Genomic DNA, 12,090 nt, shown 5'->3' with positions numbered 1-12,090 from the left:
AACGGTGTAGTGTCTGCCATCTTGAATGAACTATAATACACGACTGTTTCATGACCAAGTTGTACACAACATAAAACAGCCGCAGAACTTTAGCAGTTCATCCTCGTCCAAAGGGTTGTTTTTATTAAGAGTGAAAATAGTTTGTATTGCGACTCGTCGCGCTTCGACGTGTTTGGTGAAATGTATTGTGGAACTCGTCGCAGCTGCGACGTGTCTTAGGTCTGCGACGCATCGCAAACCCTACGATGCGTCGCTACTTGCGATGAGTTTCGTGAAATCGGGGGCAGGCCAAATTGCTTTAAAGGAACACGTTGCCTTGGATCGGACGAGTTGGTCAAAACAAAAGCGTTTGTAACCGTTTTTTTATAAAATGCATATGGTTGGAAAGCTGTTTTAAAAGTAGAATACAATGATCCACACAAGTTTGCCTCGAAATTGCGTGGTTTTCCTTCTACTGTGCGAACTAACATGGTCGGCCATTTATGGGAGTCAAAATTTTGACCCCCATAAATGGCCGACGTGTTAGTCGACGAGGTAAAAGGAAAACCACGCAATTTCGAGGCATGTTTGTGTAGATCATTGTATTCTACTTTTACAACATCTTTCTACCCATATGCATTTTATAAAAAAACGGTTACAAACGCTTTTCAAAGACCAACTCGACCGATCCAAGGCAACGTGTTCCTTTAACACTGGGGTCTAAGACTGGAGGCATTGGCACACTTGTGTGTTTGGGGGTGGTACCATTGCAGGTGCAATTTTTCTTGTTTGAATGACTATTTTTTATTCGTACTTGCCTTGTGTTTTTTAAGATGCAACGTTTAGAGTACATTTCAATTGTTTTTTAAAGTGAAAATTTGTGATGAAAAATTTACCCTTAAAGCCATTGGACCCTTTCGGTTTAGAGAAAATAAAAAAAAGTTCACAGATTTACAAATAACTTACAGGGTTTACAGAAGGCAATGGTGAACGACTTCTCTTGAAATATTATTCCATGAAATGCTTTACTTTTTGAGAAAACAGCAAAACAGCAAAACAATATAAATTCTTGTTAACGAGAATTACAGATTTATTTTAAACACATGTCATGACACGGCGAAACGCGGAAACAAGGGTGGTTTTTCCCGTTGTTTTCTCCCATCTCCGATGACTGATTGAGCCTAAATTTTCACAGGTTTGTTATTTGATATAGAAGTTGTGGTACACAAAGTGTGGGCCTTGGACAACACTGTTTACCGAAAGGGTCCAGTGGCTTAAAGGTTTTCTTCACTTAGTCTTAAAGGCAGTGGACACTACTCAAAATAGTTATTAGCATAAATCCTTTCTTGGTGACGAGCAATGGGGAGAGGTTGATGGTTTAAAACATTGTGAGAAACGGCTCCCTCTGAAGTGACATAGTTTTCGAGAAAGAAGTAATTTTCCATGAATTTCATTTCGAAACCTCAAATTTAGAACTTGAGGTCTCGAAATCAACCATCTAAATGCACACAACTTCGTGTGACAAGGGTGTTTTTTTCTTCCATTGTTATCACGCAAGTTCGATGACCGATTGAGCTCAAATCTTCAAAGGTTTGTTATTTTATGCATTGTTGCGATACACCAACTGTGAAGGCTAGTCTTTGACAATTACCAATAGTGTCCACTGGTTTTAAAGACAATATTTAAAAAAGGTTTATAAAACTAGAGTTTTTTTGTATTCAATGCATTGTATTAATTTTGTTTTTTACCCATACACCGATGTGTGTTAGCACTGTATACTCAGTACTTTCCCGAGTCCTGTGAAAAAATATCACAGGCATGTTACTCGGGTGGGATTCGAACCCACGACCCTTGCAATTCTAGAGCAGTGTCTTACCAACTAATCTACCGAGGTTGCCCGGTAGCTAGAGGCAGTTCGAATCCTATGTTTTGGCAGCGGGTACCGCTACGATATATGTTAAGTTTGCATCGGGGATAAAGAATATTATTTTTATTTTTTTTACCCATACACCGATGTGTGTTAGCACTGTATACTCTCAGTACTTTCCCGAGTCCTGTGAAAAAATATCACAGGCATGTTACTCGGGTGGGATTCGAACACACGACCCTTGCAATTCTAGAGCAATTCTAAAAAAAACAAAATTAATATTCTTTATCCACGATGCAAATTTAACATAATTCAGCTATCCTTGACCACACAAGTGGGGCTAGAGTCACGGGGGAGCCTTATATTTATAATAATAGTTTCTATTAGGCCCTATCATGCTAATTCAAGGATCACCTACTTAAAATTGAGTTGGCTGATCTACATACAATTACAAAAACATGTAACACAAATTTATGTGAACCGACTCCTTGTGAGGTCCTTGCATTGCGCGACAGCAGGACAGACCAAACCAAATGGCATTGCATTATTGTGTTGACAAGTCGACAAGTCAACAATAATGATAAAAATGAGCATTAAAACTTACAATTTGGCGTAATTTGGAGAGGTCATTTCTTCATATAGTCACATAGTAATAATTACGTAGCCATGGACCATGAAATGGTTGGCGATGCTCTGAAATCTGAAGCAAAAAGGGATCAATCATTACATCCAGAAGTGGACTTTCCTGAGTACACCACCACCAGCGTAGTACAATACTGTAATGTACAGTATGTAATGCAGATGATGTATGGACCCGATTATGTAGATGAGGTAAACAAACGTCGAGCAAGCACACCGCAGCTGTGCTGCCTTGAGACACACGGCTAGGCTGCAGACCGTATAAGTATCGTAAGAGGTCCTGTTTCCGAGGTATCCCTAAAATCGTGGCAAATCTTTTACCTCTCTGTCTGTGCGCAATGTAAACAGTCCCTAGATACAATTGTGTGGTTTTATTTGCCAAGCAAAGAGTCTCCTTTTGTCCTTTCCCTTGACCAAAACTTAGAAACACGTTAGGCTCCACTGGTTATTTGCACTTGTAAATGCAAAAAGTTTGGTATTTTAGGCCATACATTTCTACATGGTACAACAATATCATAATGTTGAGACCATATAAAAATATTTGCCCACCGAAAAAGTTTCATCAAACACTGTTTCAATTCACAACTTCATGGTGATCCAGAATGCATTCTGGAAAAAAATACGGAGGCTTATAGTTGCGATAACGTAACCCTCCTGCCGACGGCAGGAGGGTTACGTTATCGCAACTAGTAGGAGGCTTAAAGAAGCCATGTGCCTTATATCATTTTCTAATATTTTTTGAGATTTTTATTTTTTAACCCTCATATCAACATTATATATTAAAATTTAAACATTAGCTTGTTGATTCAATTATCACTGTTATTTATACGCTTTATTTTTAATATTAATTATATATAAAAAAAAAATCAGATTTGAAAGCCAGTAGTTATTCACACTTTTTATTATTTATTATTATTATTATTTTTTTGCAAGTTACCATGGTAATTTTTAAATTGTAATTAAAAAATATTTTGAATAAAATGAAGACAACTGCTGGCCATAGAGCTAGAGTCATACACAGAATCTCAAAGAACACTTGCAGTCACTGCAGATGTTTCTCCCATGTATGGCTTCACCCGGGAAACCATACTTTCTCGTTTGCCGTGAAAACAGGAAAAACTCAAAACAAATGGGGCCAGTTGAAGTCATCGAAGATCGGTGTGTGGTACATGGTGGTGTAAACATTTCTATGTCCATCAAGTATGTTAGCATTGTTATCCCTTTATAAATAGCCGATTTGTGTGTGTGTGCGTGTGTATGTTATTGGATCTCCTCCCTGGACCGCATCAAACCTCGCGAAATTTACACGAAAGACTAGATGCTGACTTAGCTGTTTTAACTGTTGCTATGGGCACCGCGCGCGTACAATGCAAGCAAAGAACTGTTGCTATGGGCCGCGCGCGCGTACAGTACTGTGGCTGCGCCAACCATTAGCCTTTTTGAGGTATGGCGGACGTGATACGCGCGCGTAACACGCCGCGACTGATGCCACGCTCACCATGTTGGTCATTTAGGTTTACGTGTAAACGCCGCGTCGACTAAAATGCGCACTTCACTGAATAACAATAACATACATTCTATTTCTATGGTCAATTACAAGACCTTTTCGCAAATACTGGGGCGCGCGCGTAAAGCTTGGAATTAGGTGCATTGTGGTCTAGCTGGTAGCAAAATTTGATTCATATCTATCCCAAAATGCACCTCATTCAACAGTCTGCGCTTGCGCATTGGTGTTTGCGATAAGGTCTCATTATATATAAGAACTAGAGGGCGCACGAGTGATGCTTCGTGCACGAACGCCACGGGACCGCAAGGTGACAAGCGCGTCATTCTGCACGCGCGTTGAATATGAAATACACGTTTGATTTTGTTTTTATTGAAAGCTGTTTTGTCAACTTAGAAAATGGCCGCCTGCGTGCATGCCGGGGCGCGTATATATAGGCCAGTGCGCCCTCTAGTTCTTATATATACGCACAAATTTACCACAACTTTACAGTGTTGAAGCATTGTGTCCGCCATGCATACGCCTCTCTTAATATTTATGCATGACGTCATAGCTCTTACCAAAAATGAGGCTATGGGCGCACGTTCCCCATCACTTGCAGTGGCTGCGCCCATTGCCTCGTTTTGGATTAGCATTGTGACGTACCTCATGCATAAATATTAAGAAAGGCGTATACCTCATAAGGCTACATGCATGAGGTACGTCACAATGCGAACTCAAAACGAGGCGATGGGCGCAGCCACTGCAAGTGAGGGGAACGTGCGCCCATAGCCTCATTTTGGGTACGAGTTATGACGTCATGCATAAATATTAAGAGAGGCGTACGTATGGGACGGGATCATGCATGGAGAGAACGGAGGCATGTTTTAGAGCACGTTCGGACGGGGAGAGGGAAGGGGCAGGGGACGGGTGAACAGCACCTTTTATTTAAAGGAAGTGGATCACACTATTGGTAATTGCCAAAGACCGGTCTTCTCACTTGGTGTATCTCAACATTATGCATAAAATAGCAAACCTGTGAAAATTTGAGCTCAATTTGTCTCGGAGTTGCGAGATAATAATGAATGGGAAAAAACCCACCCTTGTCACACGTTGAAAGTTGTGCGCTTTCAGATGCTTGATTTCGAGACTTCAAATTCTAAACTTGAGGTCTCGAAATCAAATTTGAAGAAAATTACTTCTTTCTCGAAAAGTACATCACTTCAGAGGGAGGCGTTTCTCACAATGTTTTGTACTATCAACCTCTCCATATGAGGTTTTACGATAATAATTTTTTTTGAGTAATTACCAATAGTGTCCACTGCCTGCTGCTATAATAAATAGGACGGGATCATGGAGCACGGAGGCAGGCTTTAGAGCACGTGGGGCGGGGAGAGGGAAGGGACATCAGGGGACGCCGGGGGAACAGCACCTTTTATTTACCTGTTGCATGGGACGGGGATCATGGAGAACGGAGGCAGACTTTAGAGCACGTGGGGCGGGGTGGGGAAGGGGATAGGGGAACGGCACCATTTATTTAACTGTGTTGCTATTGGTGGGACGGGATCATGGAGATCGGAAGCAGCACTTAGGGCGGGGAGAGGGAAGGGACGGGGGAACAGCACCTTTTATTTGAAGCTGTTGCTATACGGGACGGGATCATGGAGAATGGAGGCAGGCTTTTTAGAGCACGTGGGGAGGGGAGAGGGAAGGGGCAGAGTAACGGGGGAACGGGACCTTTTATTTACCTGTTGCATGGGACGGGGATCATGGAGAACAGAGGGAGGCTTTAGAGCACGTGGGACGGGGGTAGGGAAGGGGGATGGGGGAACGGCACCTTCGGAGAACGGAGGCAGGTTTTAGAGCACGTGCATGGGGCGGGGAGAGGGAAGGGGCAGGGTGGCGGGGGAACGGCTCCTATCGCGCAGTTCACTTTTTTAAGACCGAGCATCCGTCCTCAATCATAATCAGATCATCAACAGTGCACATTGATATTTACTAGCGGGATGCCGCGCTTCGCGCGGCGCCCCGCTAGAGGATAAAGCTCCTTTACATAAATGTTTTGAATTGTAATGTGGGTGAGGGTGCTATACGCCTCTCTTAATATTTATGCATGACGTCATAATTCTACCCCAAAATGATCAGCTGTGGCGCACGTCCGCCACTACTTGCAGTGGCTGCGCCCATAGCTCTGTTTTGTGTAGATTGACGACGTACCTTATGCATACATATTAAGAGAGGCGTATTTGGAGGGACAGAGGTTATACTACTTTGTATAATGGATTGGGAATTGTCTTTAAAATGAATGAGGATCTTGCTCCAAAGATTCATAACATTTATAAGATTCTATACTTTTATTATTTGGTTTGTTTTTTCTTTGAGTCTTTACTTGTTTTTTCTCCTTTTATTTGTGTCTCAATTTTTTTATATATCTGTGTTTTGCCATTAATTTGTTTCTTTTTGTTCATGCCCTTTAAACTTCTTTTAAGTGTAATTATTTCGACTTGTTTGTTTGTTGATGTTTTGGTGTATAGTTTGGTAATTCCCCATAAGGGAGCGAATTATCTATACTATTAAAAGCGTAACCTGCGCCATCTTGGATTGGAAATTAGAAGGTCCAGTGGTATGGCATCCTTGTGGAATCCAACACGGTTGTTTGTGTGGAATTCAATACGTTTGTGTGGTTTCAGACGTCGGGTTGCAAGTCTGCAAAACCCGGATCCAAACTCGCACTTACAAGTCATGTGATTGGAGGAAGTTTGGGCGGCGACCGTGCGTCAACCACTGGTCGATGTTGTTACCAGACTTCCTAGAAATCTTTCTGACAGGCGACTCATTGGACAGTGTTTCGCAGATGGTGCTCCGGATTGGTTCATTCAATGCCCCTTGCCCGCCCACCCGCCATTCGATCCGCCCTTTTTGGTCAGGTTACTTTCGTGTTGTACTAAGCATGGTTCTCCGGATTGGTTCATTCATTGCCGCGCAGGGTCGAAAGGGTCGAAGAGGCTGGGTGCCAGGACAAAACCGAAACCAATCTCACGAATTTGACCGAATTTGCATTGAATGGATGAAGTACCGTAGATTGATGTTTAGCAGGTGACCATGTGTCAACCACTGGTCGACGTTGTTATCAGACTTCCTAGAAATCCTTCTGCGGGTGACTCATTTGTTGAAAAGATTAAATGGAGAATATTTATAAAAAAGCATTCACTTCCAAACGGCATGAAAATTATCATGATGAACAAGGATGGGATCAAACGGAAGCTTAATGATTTGGAAACATTGGGTAGGGCCGGCTATAGGTTGGAAGGTGTCTAAGGGAACTTTACAATTAATAACATTTTGGGGGTGGGGGGGGGGGGCCTTACACAAAGAGCCATTCTGGTCAGTGTATTGTGAGTGGTGTGTTGTCTGGTTTGAGACAGGCCACCTGTTGCTTGGTGAAGAAGGTCGCCGTGGGACCACTTTAGGTTGACAGTGGGTGGCGACCTTGGACCTTTTGCCAGTAAACTCAAATGGGTACATGAATACCGTTTTAGATTACGGTCTGTTCATGGAGGTATAATGTTGCAGTTTCAGAGTTTAACCATGGAGGGAGAATTGTGAAACCATTCCTTACTCTATGGTGAAACTTATACACACACGTCAAAGGCTGTTTTGAAGCTGTAAAAAAAGAACTTTGCTTTGCATTTGGTCAAAGTTGTTAAGCAAAACGACATTAAGTTTCCTTTTGAATAAGTCCATTCACAAAATTGGTTAGAGCAGTGTGTCGGTCAGGTCTCAGAATGTACATTTTGCCAAATCCATTTTGAAGCCTAATTTAGCCATCGGCCCACCGGGTTGGTTACTGATGGAGATAATATTAACAAAAGAGACCTCGTGCGGCTGAATAGGGTACATTTTTAGGAGTTTGTCTATTGACCCAAACTGGACGTAACAAACCCTAAACATGACTTGACATGCTTTCTGAAAGTGAAATAAGTTAGAGAAAATTAAGGAGTGGGGACGAGTTTATCGTTTTTATTTAGTTTGTACGATATAGGGTTCCAGAGATATGGGATGTATGGAGGTTTGTTCCTAGAGCAGCGTGAACATGAACGCGGTCAGAAATTGTGTCGTTTGTCGTTCAAATTTCGCGAGATGCAATAAGCCCAAAGTGACAATAAAACAAAACCAGACCTGCCAAGTCTCACGCATTAGGCGTGAGACTCACGCATTTGGGCTCTGTCTCACGCTCACAGGCACATCAACCATTATTGGGGCGAGATCGGGAAAAAAAAATTAACGACATTTTTTGTACAAAATTTGTACAAACAGAGCGCAAATTTGCAGATTGCGCACGCTTTTGCTCATCCAGTAGGTTCAGCTCAAATTCGGCAGAGCGCAAAACGCTTATTGCGCACAAGTTTGTTCCGATTCTTTTAGCAAATTCGTTGAAATGCGCTCCACTAGCGAAGACACAACAGGCAGAAGAAGTGAGCGATTGATATTGGACATCATTTTGAGTCTATTTTTTTCAAGTTTAGAAGGATATAATCTGACACAATCGAACCTCCACATTAACCATCAACATCTCCTGTGTACCTCAAGTGAGTTTTAAGTATTCTGAGGAGGCTTCTGATGCATTTTGAAACACTTTTTGTCCACAATTAAATTTCACATTGTTTTATTTATTTATAAAAAAAAAAAAAAAAAGGTTGGGCGGCGATTTAAAAAGGCCTTCTTAAACTGGCAATTTTTTTCCGGGGGGATGGGGGTTGAGCTTTGAAAAATCTCACACAAAGCTAGCCTCTGGACTTGGCATCTCTGCCTGCAAAACACTTTTTTGACGTTCACGTTAAGTGCTCCTGTTATACATGCAGCCTATTGACCAGAACGTTTACAAGACCAATTCAGATGACAATAAACTAAAAAGAGGCCTACGCTCTTACCGCCCCCCCCCCGAAAAAAACAGTAGATAAATTAGATTTGTGGCACACAGCATGTTCCAAAAACTCGCTTTACTTATAGTGCTGTAGCAACGCTATGTATCGTGGGACGTAAAAATGTCATTTTTGACGATGTTTTTTAAAAAGGAAATGCAAGAATTATGAATGTATATTGAGTGTGTGGAGAAGTGGAGAAAGTTTTGGTAGTGTAGTACAAAAGAAACTTTAGTTATTGCTGGCTAACGGTCAGTTTCACCTATCAACGCTGATTTGAAAAACGTGTAACGTTAGGGAGGCCCAACATATTAGACCCCTATAAGGATCACGGGGGAGCCTTATAGTTTCTAGATGCATAAGGTACGTTGTCTAACCCAAAACGAGGTGGGTACAGCCACTGCAAGTAGTGGTGGACGTGCGAAATAGCTTCATTTTGGGTTAGAATTATGACGCCATGCATAAATATTGAGAGAGGCGTAAAACACCCTCACCCACATTTCGAAATATTTGTGTAAAGGATTTTTATATCCTAGCGGGGTGCCGCGCGAAGCGCGGCATCCCGCTAGTTGATATAATGTATGTTTCTTGGTATCGATGTTAAAGTTTAGTTGTGGATGTAGTGTTGTAGGCCCATATTATTCAATTTAGTGGTATTTGGTTCCCTTCTCAACAAATCAGGTACCTCCACGAACAATGGCTCGTAAGAGGCTCAGCGTGGTATAATATCCTCCTCAACAATAATCATCGGTACTAAATAGCAGAGGAGATATCCGACTAAAAAGGCTTGAATAGTCTCAGCCAATATTTTAGAGTTTATCCGACTGGAAAAGGAATTGAAAGTAAACAGCTTTGCTTTTTTGAATTATTTGTTGCTTTGTTTCCAATAACGCTACGGTTTTAGAATCTTGGACCCTTTATAATATACTTATTAATCGCGATTTATGGAGCGTCACGTCCCACGATACATATGGTTGTTGTAGCACTAAATAAAGCGAGTTTTCGGAACATGCTGTGTGCCACAAATCTATCTACTTTTGTTTAACCACCGCTTTTTTTCGGGGGGGGGGGTAAGAGCGTCGGCCTCTTTTTAGATTTATTGGAAGTACGAGGTCGCAACCCACTTTCAACCTAAAGTGGTCCCACGGCGACCTCCTTCACCAAGCAACAGGTGGCCTGTCTCCACCACTCATACACTGACCAGAATGTATGAGAGGCATGGACTCGATTTCACATGCTTTATACAGCACGGTGACTTACTTCATTCAATGCAAATTTGTTTCGGTTTTGTCCTGGCACCCAGCCTCTTCGACCCTGCGCGGCAATGAATGAACCGATCCGGAGAACCATGCTTAAGTACAACACGAAAGTAACCCGACCAAAAAGGGCGGATCGAATGGCGGGTGGGCAAACAAGGGGCAATGAGTGAACCAATCCGGAGAACCATCTGCGAAACACTGTCCATGTCTGTGCTCACCAGATAAACAGAGCGCCCGCTAGCATTCGTTCATTACAAGCGTGTACAGTTTTAGCCGTGCATAGATCGGAACATTGGTTGTGTGTGACCGCGCAACACCAATGGTCTTGGAACCAAGACTAGAATAGTACCAGAGCGGGCACTAGTCTTTGCAAATAGACCTTATCGCAAATACCAATGCGCAAGCGCATACTGTTGAATGAGGTGCATTGTGGGATATATATGGATCAAATTTGGATACCAGCAAGACCAAATGCACCTAATTCCAAGCTTTACGCGCGCGCCCCGGTATTTGCGAAAAGGTCTATTTCCCTCGGCCTCGGGAAATAGGTCGCTCTGGTCACTCAAAGTCCCTCGTGGGAATAGACGTATACTAGTTACCTCGTTGCCAGTCAATATGTGTATACTATAGTGATCACGCGCGCGTGCTTTGCGGGAACCAGTACCCGAGCAGGCACTAGTCTTTGAAAATAGTGCCCGGTTAATTTACAGCGCCCTCTCTTGACTTGAACCGTGAACAGCAACTACAAAACTTCCTTTCTTTTCCAGATTTCTGTTCTTATTTGACAATTAAGACCGAGCTGTGTTATAAAACACAAATTGACTGGCATAATTCGGTAACTATAGTGTATGTCTATTCCCCCTCGGGCATATGAGTGACCAGAAGAGGGGCCTATTTCCCTCGGCCTGCCCCCGGGAAATAGGTCTCTCCTGGTCAGTCAAAGTCCCTCGGGGGAATGGACGTACACTAGTTACCTTATTGCAAGTCAAAATGTGTAAAATATTTTTCCATGAAATGCTTTACTTTTGAGAAAACATTAAAACAATACCAATTCTCGATAGCGAGAATTACGGATTTATTTGAAACACATGTCATGACACGGCGAAACGTGGGTTTTCCCGTTATTTTCTTCCGACTCCGATGACCGATTGAGCCTAAATTTAGGTTTGTTAATTTTATATATAAGTTGTGATACACGAAGTGTGGGCCTTGGACAATATTGTTTACCGAAAGTGTCCAATGGCTTTAAAAACAAAAAAAACATTCTTTAAGACGAAAGACATGCGTGCGGGCGTAGAAAAGATTGAATAATGGATATGAACGCTCATTTATGGCTCATTTATAGCATGTAGCACATTTAAATTTGCCAATCCAGGAGTGCGTTTTGGCGACCCCAACCAAAAACTGCTTCGGTTGTTGGTCGTTGGTCCTGCTGTTCAGACTGAACGATAACCGAGTTGTGAGCTCGGTTACCGTTTTGGTCATGATGTCAGAAACAACATTGGTTAAGGTTACAGCCGCAAAAACGCACCCCTGGCGGTTGTATAATGGGGTTATGATCGAGCGAGGCATGCAGGAAAAAAATGGCGCGGTGAGATTGATCACCCCTGAGAACGAGGTTGCCATGGCAGGGACATAGAGTTATATATAAGAACTAGAGGGCGCACTGGCCTATATACACGCTCCGGCATGCGCGCAGGCGGCCATTTTCTAAGTTGACAAAACTGGCATCTCACAGTGTGTGTTTGTGCGGCCATTTTGTAAGTTGAACAAACAGCATCGCGTGAGCGTTCAATAAAAAAAACCTCAAACGTGTATTTCATATTCAACGCGCGTGCAGAATGACACGCTTGTCATCTTGCGGTCCCGTGGCGTTTGTGCACGAAGCATCACTCGTGCGCCCTCTAGTTCTTATATATAACTCTATGGGCAGGGACCATA

General features: G+C 42.6%; 1 protein-coding gene across 3 annotated transcripts in view; it reads right to left on the bottom strand.

Moving 5' to 3' along the window:
- Nucleotides 1-2,728, bottom strand: part of LOC139941977 (high affinity cAMP-specific and IBMX-insensitive 3',5'-cyclic phosphodiesterase 8B-like) — a 232,362-nt gene extending 229,634 nt beyond the window's left edge. For all 3 annotated transcript variants that reach the window (XM_071938629.1, XM_071938628.1, XM_071938630.1), the window contains exon 1: nucleotides 2,451-2,728. The gene's annotated coding sequence lies outside the window, so the exon portion shown is untranslated. The remainder of the gene's footprint in view (nucleotides 1-2,450) is intronic.
- Nucleotides 2,729-12,090: the final 9,362 nt, after the last annotated feature.

Source organism: Asterias amurensis, chromosome 9 (genome assembly GCF_032118995.1).
Source record: "Asterias amurensis chromosome 9, ASM3211899v1".
Lineage (NCBI taxonomy): Eukaryota > Metazoa > Echinodermata > Asteroidea > Forcipulatida > Asteriidae > Asterias > Asterias amurensis.
This window is presented reverse-complemented; position numbering and strand designations above follow the sequence as displayed.